Here is a 16999-nt window from a genome sequence, read left to right as displayed (position 1 = left end):
CTGTTCCCTACGCTCCCTGTCTCCCCCTCCCAACCTCCTGTGACAACAGTTGAGGTTCCTCTCCTCCGCACCGCAGTCGGCACAACTGTGCGGCACTTTGCCCGTACAGCCGCCTCATTCATTCATTCACTCATAGAAATCTGTTAATGAGGAAAACTATAAGTCCAGTCTGCCACTGTGTCAGATGGCTTGTAGTACCGATGAGCACCCTTGTAGTTCATTGATACTTCCTCCATCATTCTAACAGCATGTCCATACAGAGGTATGGGCAAGACAGCTAGAGAACGTGTCTGCAGAAGCTTGACATTATACCCGTGATCCATTAATCCATTCTACAATGTACAATGCTCTTAACATGAAAAATATATCTAATGCCAGGCCCACTTTAGCATATATTTGTTTTCAGCACCAAAATTACAATGCTGGACTCTTAGAGCCAAATGATAGGGTAACATGCCGTTGAGTTACTCCAGCATTACTTTGGCATTACCCTAATATGTTGCTGAAAGATAGACCACCTATATCTCAGTTTTATTAGCAAACTAGTCCAGATTGTTTTACAGTATTTCGCTAATTTTGCTAAATCCATCCCTCCTTTATTTTACCAAGAGAATTTACTACAGAGTTATAGGTTTTAGGTGTTAGATTTGCTTTTTCTATATAACTTTGAGCTCAGTTCAATGTACAGTGAGTCTGTATTAGTTTCATTTGAGTACAAATAATTTCCAACATTCCATCAGATTATCCAAAAATTAAGACCACGCCATCCTCTCCCATCGAATAACTTGTTGCTCTCACTGTGCAAACTCTTTCTAAAGATACATGTTACTTAACTGAGCTCATCAAATACATTTTAAATTACCACTCTGACATTTTGGTAAACTCAAGAAATGCTTTCAAATAATTATTGTGAGTTCACACTTAGTTTTTATTTATATATTAATAAACTGTGCTGCTTAAACAAATAAAAATGTTTTGTAACCATGATTAATCACACCTTTTCTGCATATTAACACCACTATGCATGTAAATCATTATATCAATCAGTAATAATATATGTGAAACCTAAAGACGTCTGATCGGGATGAAACACGCTGAGGTGGTGCTTTCTTGGTCGTTACGTCACTTCCTGGTGATGTAACATCCTGTCCTTGGAAATCATGTTGCTTCCGGTTTCCAGAGTGAAGCCAGCCTTCTCTGAATACACCATGGCTGGTTTAAAGGCGCAAATCCAAGTGAGTGTATTAAACCACTTGCTCAAAGCCCCACCTATATGTACTGCGGGGCAGTGGCTCCTACAGGTGAAATTGTGTCCCTCTACATTACCTGATGTTAACCCCCTTCCCTGCCAGTGTCAGTACAGTGACCGTGCATATTTCTTAGCACTGATTACTGTATTGGTGTCACTGGTCCCCAAAAAGTGTCAGTTAGTGTCTGATTTGTCAGCCGCAATATCGCAGTCCCACTATAAGTCGCTGATCGCCGCTATTACTAGTAAAAAAAATAAATAAATAAAAAAATCATAAAACTATCCTATAGATTGTAGACGCTATACCTTTTGCATAAACCAATCAATTTACGCTTACTGGGATTTCTTTTTAACCAAAAACATGTAGCAGAATACATATTGGCCTAAACTGATGAATAAATTCGATTTTTTTAATTTTTTCATTGGATCTGTTTTATAGCAGAAACAGAAATTGCCTGTGTTTTTTTTGTTTATAACTCAAAAAAAAAACGCAGAGGGGATCAAATACCACCAAAAGAAATCTCTATTTGTGGGAAAAAAGGGACATACATTTTATTTTGGTACAGTGTCGCACAACCGCGCAATTGTCAGTTAACGTAACGCAGTGCCGTATCACAAAAAATGGCCTGCTCATGAAGGGGGATAAATCTTCCAGAGCTGAAGTGGTTAATCCATGCAATCAATTAGAGAAGCAAAGTTTTAAGGGTGCAATGGGCTTTAAATGGCTCTTGAGAGTTAAGGTAGCTCCTTCTAACTATCCTGAATTTTCTTACTCATTCAGCTGAAAATTCAATCAGACTTTGTTTTCCATGGGCTACACCATCTCCTTTTCTTCTCTGGGTTAGAGAGGCTTGCAAAATATGGCTGTTGAGTGATGTGAACCTACCATAAGACAGGCCAGATGTGTATGTTTAGCTCAACTTTTACTATTAGTTTTTAACCGAGAAGGGGATTAGGTTTACAACTCCATTAAATCCTATTATAGACAATTCCCCTCCTTTCCTGCACTGAGGACATGCCTGGAAGTGGGAGAAAATCTCTCGATAATCAGGAAATGTTTCTTCTTATCTATTCCTCTTCTGTGAATATCTACAAAATTTTAGATTTGCCATCACTTTTAGGCTCAGAGGCAATGGTCCACCAGGACAAATGGAGAGGGTGAATCTACCCAGTGGGGGAAAAGACAGCAATAAAAATGTGATGGGGTTACAACGCTCCCCTACTCTATAAATAAATAAATAAAACCTTGTCTTATATACTTTAATCAGTTGGAAATTTAATGGGAATTTGATTATCGGAGGCTACACCAACTTTCCTCCACTCCACTTTCATGCTTTAGCCCCGTGATAAAACAACTTATCACGATAAAACAATTCAGACATTTTTCTTTATTTGTCTTAGAAACAGGGGTCACTATTCAAAGATTTCCCTTCTATTCCTCTTCTGCGAATACCTACAAAATTTTAGATTTGCCATCACTTTCAGGCTTAGAGGCAATGGTTCACCAGGACAAATGGAGAGGGTGAATTTACCCAGTGGGGGAAAAGACAGCAATAAAAATGTGAGGGGGTTACTATCCTCCAATACTCCTTTAAAAAAGAAATTAAAAAAAAGAAAAAAAAACGTATCTTATATACTTTAATCAGTTGGAAATTTATTGAGAATTTCATTATCGGAGGCTACACCAACTTTGCTTTGCTCCACTTTCATGCTTAAGCCCCGTGATAAAACAACTTTTTTGGAATTCTCAGCCTTATTACTACAGGAAGAGTGGATCAACAAGGTTGTCAATGCATAATCAGATAGAAACTTGTTAATGCACAGCATCAATGGCTCCATTTTCTTTCAAGTCAATAAAAAGGTTCCTTTTTTTTCTCTTCTTTTTCATTACAACTATCTCTACATCACTGATCTTCTCATTCTATCGGAAATATTAGGGAGCCGGTTTTAAAACAGTTACACAATGATTAAACTATATTTATATAGTGTATAAAAATTAATCAAGTACTACAATGACTAGCTTTATTCATAAGACTTAATGGTCATGTAATAGGAGGTTTTATTCTGCAGTTAAAGTTCATAAGTGTCGGATTTGCGTGTTGATAGGTATTATACTTCTAGTTTAATTACACACCTTTTTGCACACAAAAAGAAATGGGTTTTGCCGTTTTGACAATAATTAAAAGGAGGGCTGTGGAGGGGATATTAACTTTTCCATAATCAGTTCCAAGATTCTTAATGCCAGATCATGGGGATATACAGCCAAAGCTAAATGATACATACGGTACTAAGTTCTACCGATGGTCATCACAATTGATCAGCCCATATTACAGCAGCATCAGGTTCTGTTCTTTCAACATATGATTACTTGAAGTCTCAGCAATTACAGTTCAGGGGTTATATCCCAATAGCTAAGGATAAGCAAAATTGAGAGTTTTAGTTTTCCAAAATTTTTGTGAAATATTACTATTTTGAATAAATGCACTGAAGTCAATGGGGAAAGTAAAATTAAAGAGACACCATCACCATGCCCATGCAGGGAAAAGTGTTTCTGCATTGGGCCCCTCCCTAAGCCCCATAGACCCACCTTAACAGTGCCCCCTCACTGCTTCTTCCCCCTCTGCAGCAGGCAACACTACCCAGCACTTCCATTTATAGAGAGGCATGCATGCAACCTCTTGCCCTGTGCCAGTTCTAGCATCCAATCACTAGGTCCATACTGTCATATGACCTAGAGCAGTCTTTTTCAACCAGGGTGCCTTCTGAGCTCTTCAGGGGTGCCTTGGCAAAATGCCTAAAAATTCCCTAAATTGCCCCAGAATTGTGTAGCAGCAAGTGCTGATACATCAAGCCACAGCTTTTCAATGTGCAGCATTGCAACTTTGGGCATTGTACTGACATCATTGGTTGAAAAGGAGTACATTGGGCACCGACACACCCTCCTTGTCTGCCCCTCCCCCACTCCTCTATGTCAGCACTGGGGTCATGTGAGCTGTGTGGGGCAGAGAAAATGAGGAAAGAGAAAAGCTGGAATACTAGTCAGTACCAGTGTGTAAGAGTGTATTTGTTTTCAAAGAATAAATCGCCTCCAATGTTGGGTGTCTTATGTGTATGGATGCTGTTGCAATACGTAAAAAATATTAGTTTAGTTTATTTACATCTTAGAATGAGGGTGCCTTAACTGGAAAAAGGTCAAGAAAAACCCTGACCTAGACGTGTCATCACACCCGTGGGTCACTGACACCAGTCATTTTAGTGCCGGCTGCAGGGTAGGACAAGCGTGGCTTTGGGAATGGGTAAGGTGAGTATACAGTAGTTGAGGGTGCAGCTTTTGCAGATCCCCACTGCCACTTTGCCCTCTTTTAGGGGATATTTGCCATTTTATAAAGTGGGATTATACTTTCATAACCATTACAGATAGCACTATTGTATGCTATTGGGGTTTGAAATTGTCCCCTTTTTCAGGGCTATGAGCAAATCAGTGTCTGCTATGAAAAGTAACACAGGAAAGAAATCTAAGCCGGACGGAAGTGTCAAAAGACAGGTATTTTTATTTGTGTGAACCTAATATTTGCCTGAGTTTAGAACCTCACACTCCAATATGTTGATAGCCCCGAAGAAGGGAAAGCCATTCACTCCCTGAAATGTGCTTTTTTTCCTGCTGTTCCCTACCTTGTCTGCCTGATTCTCTAAGGACCATTTACAAGAGTCCTACCGGGTAGCTCCCACATAAAATTCATATATAGATTATCTATTGATTATTATAAACTTGTGATGCTGTGAGATTGATATTTTCTGCTTCACTCTGATTACTGCTATGTATTAGTATTTCTTTGAGTACCTTATTATACCACATGTTATTTGGAACAATATACATCCATATCCTTTAAAGCTGAAGTTTAGTTAAAATAAAAATTCTAAAGTTTTATTTAGCTGTAATGAAGTATGTCCCATGATGTGCAGGCTGCTTGTAGAAATCTTCACTGCAGCTTAACAGCTGGTTCTGTGGGAGTTAATAGCTTTGGGTCTCCGGGCTCAGCTGCACTAAAGATTTTCCGAAGGGAACATGCCCCCTCCTGCCCTCTCTTCCAATGTTAGAAGTTCTTTGACTGTTTACACTGCCTGTAACATGATCTGTGAATGGGTCTGATCAATCACTGGATTCTCTCCTCTATTCACAGATCAAGTTGCAGGAAATGTAATTTGTGGAAAACATTTTCTCAAAAAGGAAGAAGGAAAGAGGGGATCCCTATCAGATCAACTTTAGCGTAGCTCAGCCTGGAGACCCAATGCTGTTCACCTATGCAGCAACATGAAGAGGACAGGGCATCCCTGCAGTGAAGATTTCTACATAATCCAGCAGCCTGCACATCATGGGACATGCTTCATTGCAGGTAAGTATTGTAGCTAAATCTGTAGATTATTTTCTTTTTTTCTAAACCAGCTTTAACCACTTGACCTCAGAAAGATTTACCCCCACAACCGCCCCCCCCCCCCCGGCTTCGTGCCCAGGCCTTTTTTTTTTTTTTTTTCGATATAGCACTGCATTAACTGTACCCCAAAAAAAAATGTATGTTATTTCCCACAGACAGAGCTTTCTTTATGTGGTACTTGATCCCACTGACAGGAGAGAGCTCTGTCTTGTATACATAAGCAGAGCTCTGTCCTGTGTCCGCTCAACGATCGGCAGGCATTGAGTGCCCGGTGTTCTATCAGAATAGCACTACCTATCAGATTCTGCAACCAGAAGTGACGTTTGGAGTAGAACAATTTACTGCGAATGCACCATGCATTCCAACATGGCCGCAATGCGTTCCAATAGGTTTCCTAATGTGACAGAACACGAAGCAGAGGCGGACATCTTCTTACATCAACACAACTCACTTTATAGACTGAATCACAGTATTACATTTGTATTATGATTGTATTCTAGTAAGTATAGCGAGAAACCTGCAAGAAGAAAGTGGCGACGGCCATCTTGGTACACCCCGCACTGCTCAGCGACAAACTGATTATATAGTGAATAGACTATTTCACTCGGTCACAATGAAATATTCTATTTCAGTATTTAAGGTGAGTTTACTGCTAAAATAAATGTAAAATTGAAGACTTGCGTGGGTGTAAGAAGATGTCCGCCTCTGCTTTGTGTTCTGTCACATTAGGAAACCTATTGGAACGCATAGTGACCATGTTGGAATGTATGGCGCCTGCACAGTAAGTTGTTTTCATCCGAGCGTTACTTCCAGTTGCAGAATCTGATAGGTAGTGGTATTCTGATAGAACACCGGCACCCTCAGATCGGCTTCTGCTGTGATCGGGTCGCTTCTGTGTAATCACAGCAGAAGCGACCCGCCAAAAGTGCACGCCCCTATAGGCGGAAGTGTAGAATCACATATATATATATATGTGTGTGTGATTCTGCACAGAACAGTTGCCCTGTAGCAGTAAATCTGCTTTGGGGCAGTCAGTAAGTGGTTGCTTTTCACCATCACAAAAATATGTAAAAAACAAAAAACAAAATGACAGGTACGAACCCTTCCTTATTTCCTTTCAAAACGAATAAAAATTTTGGCTTTGGATACCCTTTAACCCTAAAATTCCCCAACAAAACACTCCTCTAAAAACAAGTCGAATACTTATTTAAAAAAAACCTGGCCTGTCGTTCTGTTTCCAAACATTTAGTTTCAGCTTCCCTAGACATTCCATTCAGGGTGGAAACAGTTTGTGTGTGGAATATCCTGCGTGAGTGCTAAATAATAAAAAGCATGTGTGTATTAAAACAGGATCAACTTAATGGGGAATAAGCGTTGGGTTACATTAATATTCGATTACAGTAAAAACCTCATATTTAATAAATTTTCTCCTTTTTTTTATTTTTTAACGCAAGGCATGTATTTTTGTAAGTTAAGTGCCAATCCAAAGACCTGGCATTAAAGAGACTTAATTTATGTTAAGAAAACAGCTTTTGCTGTTATTTCACGTATATACGTTTTGCACAGCAGGCACAAAGCCGGTCCGTTCCCTTGACCAAAATAAGGTGTGTTATTCTAGAGCACCAGAGAGGGTTTCTAAACAACGTGGAGCAGAGCAGAGAAAAAATAACATTCCTGATGGTATATTTTAAATTGTAACCCAATGTCAGGCAGCCAGAAGGGGGGAAATTGTACTTGGGATGAGCCATCGGTTATGGAAAACAGAGAGATTATACCAGTAAGCTTAACATAACAACTAGCGAACCTTAAAAAATATACATTTTTTTTTTCCGCCCTGTATTAAAGAATCCCAACCAAACCCAGTGGTAGTGTTGTACACAATTCCAAAGAAAACTGAAATGTAGGCAAAAAAAAAAAAAAAAGTTAATATAGGTTTGTATTAATAATACATATCTAAATGCATTTTCCTGAACCACTAGCCGAACACCCTATAGCAGTTTTTTTGCTACAGGGCGGCTGCGCTGCGCAGGATCACATATATATATATATATATATATATATACATGATTCTGCGTCTACAGGTAGTGGACGCAGGTGCACCCTGCCGACGGCTGGCTCCCTCTCTGAGTATTCAATTTAGTATTGCAGTATGAATCCTGAACTCTTGACTAAGTGTGACGTGGATTGGTTAAATAAATTAAATCAATAATATTAGAAGATCATTAATATATAAAAATTAATCAATAATGAAAAAAGAGCTAGTGCTTCAAAGGTAGTTGATTAAATAACTGTGTAAATTGGTGCTGTGGTCCACTGTGAGTGGAAGGAATTGGTGTTCACATGTGAGGATCCTTCCACCCACAGTGATTCATACTGCAATACTAAATTGAATATCGATAAACTTACAGAAATTGCGCTAATTTATTTTTCTCTAACTGTCTATATAGCTTGTATAGCTATAATTGATTGGTTGCCCTTCTGATTTTTTATCCAAGTATCACTAAAAGCTCTCTTTCCTAACAAACTCCAAGGCACCAGATCTTTGTACAATTGGCTCCCTCTATGATTCTACACAGTGGGAGCTGATTAGCGGGTCGCCGAAGACTCGAAATCCTCCAGCACCCGCTGATCATTCGGTACACAAGCAGAATAGCAGTCTGCTTATGTAAACAAGGCAGATCGTCGTTCTGTCGGTAGAGAAGGCATGGGACAGGGATCTATACCTTCCCCTACTAAAAGCAACCCCCGCAGTACACGAAAACACTGGCTAGGCACACAGTTAACCATGTGATCGCCCATGATGTAAACCCCTTCCCAGCCAGTGTCATAAGTACAGTGACAGTGCATATTCTTAGCACTGATCACTGTATTAGTGTCACTGGTCCCCAAAAAAGTGTCAAAAGTGTCAGGGGCTTATTCACTAAAGCTAGAGAGGGCAAAATTAGTCACAATTCTGCAGAGAAACCAATAAGCTTCTAAATACAGATTGTTTAATTAGGCTTTAGCAATAAAACCGTGAAGCTGATTGGTTTCTCTGCAGAATTTTGACTAAATTTGTCCTCTCTAGCTTTAGTAAATAACCCCCTTAGTGTCCAATTGGTCCAACACAATATCACAGTCCTACTATAAGTCGCTGATTGCCGCTGCAGTAAAAAAATAAAAATTCCACAAATCTATCCCATAGTTTGTAGACACTATAACTTTTGCGCAAACCAATTAATATACGCTTATTGCTCTTTCTCGGGCTGTCTGCGCAGAAGGCGGATGTTCCGGATCAGCACCATGGTGGCTCTTAGACCTAGATTGTTAAGAAGTGGATGAAGAAGTTCATCCGCCACCAGTCAGACTGTTATGTTAAGATTAAGCCCAACTGGCGCAAGCCTAGAGTTATTGACAACAGAGCCCGCAGAAGGTTCAAGGGTCAGATCCTGATGCCCAACATTGGTTACGGTAGCAGCAAGAAAACCAAGCACATGCTGCCCACCGGCTTCAAGAAGTTCCTTGTACACAACGTAAAGTTCTAATGATGAGCAACAAGTCATTCAGCGCTGAAATCGCTCATAACGTCTCCTCCAAGAACCGCAAGACTATTGTGGAAAGAGCAGCACAGCTTGCCATCAAAGTGACAAATCCCAACGCCAGACTGCGCAGCAAGGAGAATGAATAAACCCCTTTAACTTTGTTAAATAAAATAAAAAGTAAACTTCAAAAAAATAACCGCTTATTGAGATTTTTTTTTTTTCACAAAAAACATGTAGCAGAATACATATTGGCCCGAAATTGATGCAGAAATTTGACTTTTATAAAACTTTTTATTGGATATGTTTTAGAGCAGAAAGTAAAATATAAAGTGTTTTCTTTTTTGACAATTGTCGGTCGTTTTGGTTTATAGTGTAAAAAAAAAAGAGAGGTGATCAAATACCACCAAAAGAAAGCTCTATTTGTAGGGAAAAAAGTGCCATATCACAAAGAATGGCCTGATCATGAAGGGGGGTAAACCTTCTAGAGCTGAAAGGCAGGGGTGTTAGTATCTGACCTGGACTTGCAGGACAGGAGCAGGTCAGTGCTGCAGTGCTCATGCCCCAACAAGAAACATGCTGATAGGAGGAGAGAGCAGAGTTGCAAAGAGACAAGCTCATCAGTCTGCTGCTTCTCCTTTTACTGTTTAGTAAGCCTAGGAAGGGACAAGACCTCTAAGTGATACATAGCTGCAGCAGAGAAAAATCAAGTCTCCTCTGCTCAACAGGACTATACTGAATCGAAGAGCTGTGTAAACATCCAGGACTGGATGGACAGAAATGCAAATCCTTTGGTAGTTATGGGCTCATTACTGTACTGAATGCATGGCATGGCTGCTGGTGTGTGCGGGCAGGAACAGCACCAATGTGCTGATCCCATCCCCTCTACAGTGTATACATTTTTTTTTTTTTTAATGTACTTTATTGAAATGTCAAAGTGAAATTTCATAAAGTTCTTATTATACACCAGCATTACAAAGTGTCACAACCCGCTGCACTGAAAAAATTATTGCATGCAGAGCAGACCTTTTTCAGTGCCCACCAATACAATGCTGTGGTGTGAACTGACATTATTGGAAACAATGCTTTTTACTTATTTCGGACTGGGACTACACTGGGCAAGGCTGCCAATGTACCTGGCGTGAAGGAGCCCTAAAAGAGCCTAGTCTAGTCAGATATTTAAAAAAGATCTATATATTTAATGCAATTGTGCATTTCTTTAAAATAATATACATATGTATAATATGTGTAGATCTACTACCGCAGGAGCCGCTTGGTAGTTTGGGTTCTCTGTTCTACACCTCTACTCCAAGAACAACCTTACTGAAAGCACTTATAAGAACATAAGTATTATAAATACCTTAAACTCAGCTGCAAATTAGTACCAGGAAATAGATACGAGGTGGTTTAATGGTAAATTACCTCAATGTATTGGAACGGGTTCGAATAATTGGTGGTTTGAGCATTTATTAACACACAGAAGATAGGTTCAGACACAGTCAGCTAGACAGTATAAACACTATGTCAAGGTAACTTAGAATAGTGTTCTGTAACACTAGATTGCACTTAACTCATGAATCAGCAAAGACAGAAATAAATAGTGCATATAAGCATTACCTGCTGCGTGAATACTAATAATACTATAACTAGTCTAGAGTGCACTCTAGGAGAATAGCTAGGATATGTTGCAATGTCCCCTGAGAGGTACCTCTTAACATAAGGAATAGGTGAAGATCTCTGTGTAGCAGCTGCAAAGAGACAGTCTTTAGTCTTAAATCTTCAGCCGGCTAGCTTTGGGGCTCAGTTGTACCATTGGTGCATGTGGAAAACCGTGTGTAAGCTCCAAAGCAGCTAACACAAGGTTATAGATTTCTTTCCTGGCTCCATTGGACGTAATTGGGCCAATCACAATGCATCAGTGCTATCACATGACCGAAGAATGAGTCACCGGGGAGTGAGTCACATTCTTACCTATACTTAGAAGTATCAGATATTTCACTTTGTTTTAGGGGGCTGAATGGAGTGAGGGGGGGAAGTGAAGAAATGGGCATTGCTAAATAGAGGCCAAGCCTACTTACAAAATACACTGCATTCAGATTCAGCAGTCCTTTTACTTGCAAAATACTCCTAAAATAATTAATCTTGCCATAAGCAAGCATCTCACAGATAAACATAAATCTGAGCCCACCTTAAGGGCTAGTTCCACTGATCAGAAAAATGGGGAGTTACATGGAGCACAATTCACCATATCTGGTGCTAATGGGCCCTAAAGAAGAACGTTATTAAACAGGACTACTTAGCAACCAGCAACTGTTGAGACAATACACCTTGGTCAGAAGTATGTACTATGTAGCACAGCTTACAGAGTGCAGTGGATAGGACAATAGCACATACAGCAGGGACTATTTAGCGCATCAGAATCAACTTTAATGGTCAAGTATTCCCAGGAATACAAGGAACCTGTCTTTTGGTTTAATGTTTAAATGCGTTCAGTGTACTTTACACCAATTCCAAAAAAGTTTGGAAATTCTGTAAAGTCTACATAAGAACAGAATGCAATGATTTGCAAATCTTCTAAACCTAAAATGTATTCACAATAGAAAATAGAAAACATATCAAATGTTTAAACTGAGAAAATGTACCATTTTAAGAAAAAAAAAATAAGGTCCTTTGGAAATTGATGGCAGCAACACGTCTCAAAAAAGTTGGGAAAAGGCAACAAAAAGCTTGCAAATTAAGTGGTGATAACAAGGAAGAGCTGGAAGAACATTTTGCAACTATTTAGGTTAAACGACAACAGGACGGTAACATGATTGGCTTTTTAAAAAGAGTTTCTTAGAGAGTCAGAGTGTCTCAGAAGCAAAGAGGTTCACCAATCTGTAAAAGGCTGCATCAAAACATTTTTGAACAATTTTAGAATAATATTCCTCAACCTTTAATTGCAAAGACTTTAAATATATCATTATCTACAGTACATATTATAATCAAAAGATTCTGAGAATCTGGAGAAATCTCTGTGCACAAGGGGCAAGGCCGAAAAGCAGTATTGGATGCTCATGATATTCAGGCCTTTAGATGGCACTGCATTAAAACAGGGATGATTCTGTGAATTACATCATTGCATGGGCTCAGGAATACTTCCAAAAATCACTCTGAACACAATTCTGCATGCCACCCAAAAATAAAAGGTAAAGCTCTATCATGCAAAGAAGAATCTATATAGGAACATGATCCAAAAATGTCGCTGTCTTCTCTAGGCCAAAGCTCTTTTAAAATGGTCTGTTACAAAGTGGAATACTGCTCTGTGGTCAGACGCATTGAAATTTTACATTCTTTTTTGGCAACCATGAGTAAAGAGGTATCTCTGATAGTATAGGGGTGCATTAGTGCATATGGAATGAGCAGCTTGGAAAAGCATCCTTAATGCTGAAAGATATATCCAGGTTTTAGAGCAGCATATACTCCCATCCAGATGACATCTTTTTCAGGTAAGGCCTTGCATATTTCAGTAGGACAATGCTAAACCGCATACTGCATCTATCACATCAGCATGGCTTCCTATTAGAAAAGTTTGGGTGCATAACTGGCCCGCCTGCAGTCCAGACCTTTCACTAATTTAAAATACTTGGGCATCTTAAAATGAAAAATGCAACAAAGAAGACACAAGACTGTTGAGCAGTTAAAATCCTATATCAGGTAACAATGGGACAACATTCCTCTCCCAAAACACCCGCAACCGGTCTCCTTAGTTCCCAGACATTTACACCATGGTAAGCATGGCCCTGCCCCAACTTTTTTGAAAGGTATTGTTGCCATTAATTTCAAAATTACCTTATTTTTTTTCTTTAAAATGCTACATTTTCTCAGTTTAAACATGTGAAATGTTTTCTATTTTCTATTGTGAATAAAATATCAGTTTATGAGGTTTGCAAAGTATTTTATTCTGTTTTTATGTAGATTTTACATAGAGTCCCAACTTTTTTGAAATTGGGCTTGTAGATAAATATGTGCACATGCGTACATTCTCAAAAACAAACACACATATTGCAACTACACAATATGTAAGTCTTATAAAGTATTATAAAACAGCGATACCAGGCGTGTGAAAATACTAAATAAACATGAATTACAAATCCATAATATAATAAAGTGCACTAGTGACAAAAATCTGGACCACTCAGTAATACTGATAATAGTAATAAAGTGCACCAGTGACAGAAATCTAATATCATACAATCATATTAATGACAATAAATATTGTAAGGTGCCGAAAAAATATAAAAAACAATAAATGTTATAAAGTGCAAGAATGTGCAATGAGTGCCAAAGTGCTAAATCCAGTGCAGTCCAAAAAATATATATACAGTCCACTCAAATTTAAATAAAGTGCTGAATACAGTGCTTGAAGTGCTCCACACAAGTGCCAAGTGCTTCCGGAGAAACCCTTTTGGGGATCCATTCACCAGACTTAGGATTCATCTGAGCCTTATATATGTATCCAAACACATAGCCAGTAGGGATGGATATGGCAGCTGAGCATCCAAATAAACCTCCAACCTCAGACTTAGGATATAATACAGCCTCAGATCTGCAGTGATGTTCCCCAGAATAACTAGTAGGAATGGATGAGCCTCCAATACACCTCCAGTCTCCTCTATAATTCCTCCTTGCTCAGATGCTCCTAATTCATGAATTTGTTAATACTGGAAAGCACAGATCATCTCCCACCAGTGAAAAGTTAATTAGAAGCTATCAGCATTTAAGGTTACCTGGTCTCTGTAGGTTTCACAGAGGGTGCAGTAAATAGGGCTCCTTGCAACTGGAGAAGGCGCGTTTCTATGAATAAAAGTCTCAAGCCTGGCTTTAGATACTGAAAACTGGGAATTATGCAATCACAGCACAACCATGGAGGTAATCACTTCATTATAAAGCGCTGTTTTATAATATTTTATACATTTCTTGGTTTTTTACCTAAGTGAGTAGCAGCTGCAGGTGATATTAGTTTGCATCACTTTAGCGCGGGTTTAATATGTAAGTCTTGATTAAACACACAGTACCTATATACATAACAAATCTAATATTATACAAACCGATAATGGGGTAAATTTACTGAGCCTTTAGGGTTCAAAATCTGGTGCAGTTCTGCATTGAAACCAATCAGCTTCCAGGTTTTATTGTCAAAGCTTATTTGAACAAGCTGAAGTTAGAAGCTGATTATATATACACATCTAAGAGCTGAAGTAGTACAAAAAGTGAAAAATGCCACTTATCCAAGTTAGGATTTAGGTGATAGCTTGGGCAAGGAAACATTTTTAGGAATATGTAATGTACAACATAATGTAAGGTGTTCAGGTGTCATGAGTATGTAATGTACAAAATAATGTATAGGTTGCAAGGGTTAGTAGAATGTAACATATAACAATAAGGGGAATCAATGGTGGAGAAGGATCTGGGTGTGCTGGTAGATCATAGGCCTAATAATAGCATGCAATGCCAAGCTGCGGTTTCCAAAGCAAGCAAAGTCCTTTCTTGTATTAGGAGAGGCATGGACTCCAGAGAGAGAGATATCATTCTGCCCCTGTACAAATCATTAGTAAGACCTCATCTAGAACATGTACATTTCAGTTTTGGCACCAGTTCTCAAAAATGATATCGGAGAACTGGAGAAAGTGAAGAGAAGAGCAACCAAACTAATCAGTGGCATGGAGGAGCTCAGCTATGAAGAAAGATTAGAGGAACTGAATTTATTCTCTTAAGAAGAGAAGATTAAGGGGGAATATGATCAACATGTACAAATACATAAGGGGTCCATATGGTTAACTTGGTGTTGAGTTATTCACTTTAAGGTCATCACAGTGGTCAAAGAGGCACTCTTTACATCTGGAGGAAAATAGATTTCATCTCCAAATAGGGAAAGGCTTCTTCACCGTAAGAGCTGTGAAAATGTGGAATAGACTCCCTCCAGAGGTGGTTCTGGCCAGCTCACTAGATTGCTTTAAAAAGGCCTGGATTATTTCCTAAATGTACATAAGAAACATGTATAGGTAAAATTGATCCAGGGAATATCTGATTGCCTCTCAGGAAGGATATTTCCCCCCCTGCTGGAGCAAATTGGATCATGCTTTACTGGCATTTTTCGCCTTCCTCTGGATCAACTGTGGGTATAGGATTGTGTATATGGGATTGCATGGTTGTGTTTTTTTTTTCTTTTAGGGGGGGGGTTAAGGGGCTCATATCCCCCCCCCTTAATCTCCTCTCTTGCCTGAACTAGATTAGTGGTTCTCAATTCCGGTCCTTGGGACCCACCAACAGGCCAGGTTTGCCAGGTTTGCAAGATAGGTTTACATCACAGGTGTTCTCATTTGCTGCTCAGTGATTGCAGTATTCTAGTCTGCATCTCCCCAAGGTAATATTTAAAATCTGGCCTGTAAGTGAGTCCCGAGGACCGGAGTTGAGAACCACTGAACTAGATGGACTTGTGTCTTTTTTCAACCTAACTAACTATGCTATAGGTATAAGGTTCAGAGGGTCAACAGTATGTAACATACAGCACAGCATACAGAGTGCAGTATTCAGGGGTAAGTAACATAGTTCCCCTTACGTTTGCTAGCCAATGACAGTAGGAATGCCCAGCATCAGGAAGGAGGGGGGGGGGGGAGGAAAAATTGTCTATTATTAGTGTCAATGGGAGGAAGAGAGCGGACTGTTAATACCAGTGGGAATAATCTGCCAATTGTGTCAGTATGAATATTTTTTACTTTTCTACTTGTTTAAATCAGTGTCTCTCCACCTTTAATCGAACCTCACTTTTTGGTGGACTGGCCATCTATGTTAAAAAAAAAAAAAACAAGATTCCTTGCACATTTCTTTTCTGAGGCTGCCATGAACTTTATTGTCCAAGAGTTACCCATTAAATCAGGTGAGGTTGATTCCATCAGCCATCCGCCTAGGGCAATCTGCAAAAATCCAAAAGAGGTAGCAGGACCAGAAGGACATGACAAAGAAAAACATTACAAGAATGGGGAAAAAGAAATGTTCATTACACACAGCTGAGAAAATGAACATGAAGCAAACGTGTTATAATTTGAACAAAGAAGAACTTTAAATGCCACAGCTAACCGGAGAGGGTAATCATCCAACTCCTATCGTCTCCTGGCTTGACGTCCCTCTGACCCTTGTTGTTCCACAGTCCCTAATTAATATACACCCTGGCATTTCTGTGTTAGAACAAGTATCTGAGCTAAACAGGAAACAATTTATGTCACCCAAAGCCTTTTAACAAATCGATGCAACTATTAGCAAGAGCTTGTTTCACAGGCTTAAAAGTGCTTAGCTGTGATCTTAGACCATGGTCTCCAGTCTTGATTGACCCACGTTTCTGTAGTTTAAGACGAGAAAAAAAATTGTATTGTGGGTAATCAGCACCTATGTCCATCAACGAATCTATATTGTTAATATTTCTGGGATTTTAATGTAGTGACAATTTATTGCTGATCAAATGTGCTTACCTAAATTGCTGTTGCTAGTCGACAGTTTAACTGTCCTTATTAATTACGGCATAATTTAAGGCTGGAGCACCGGCACTTGTGTTGGTCATTTTTACGGTTCGGGCCGTTATCAAGGGAATGACGAGTCGTTTTAGCATTTTCAATGGAAATTTGGTAATATGATGCGATAAAAGTGTCACTTAACTGTGAGTAACGTTACATGTTTTATGCGTGATTAATCCCAGAGGACCGCGCACCTTCAAATTAACAATATACATTGAAGAATTATATTTAAGCCATTTTCTGATGTTT

At 39.2% G+C, this 16999-nt stretch overlaps 1 pseudogene across 1 annotated transcript in view; it reads left to right on the top strand.

Annotated features, from left to right (window-relative positions):
* LOC309561628 (large ribosomal subunit protein eL32-like) overlaps positions 1 to 9393 on the top strand; it is a 59665-nt pseudogene extending 50272 nt beyond the window's left edge. The window contains exon 2 of the transcript in view: positions 8985 to 9393. The product of the transcript in view is annotated as a large ribosomal subunit protein eL32-like (transcript). The remainder of the gene's footprint in view (positions 1 to 8984) is intronic.
* Positions 9394 to 16999: the final 7606 nt, after the last annotated feature.

Source organism: Pelophylax lessonae (assembly GCF_965119305.1).
Source record: "Pelophylax lessonae genome assembly, chromosome: 8".
Taxonomy (NCBI): Eukaryota; Metazoa; Chordata; class Amphibia; order Anura; family Ranidae; genus Pelophylax; species Pelophylax lessonae.
This window is presented reverse-complemented; position numbering and strand designations above follow the sequence as displayed.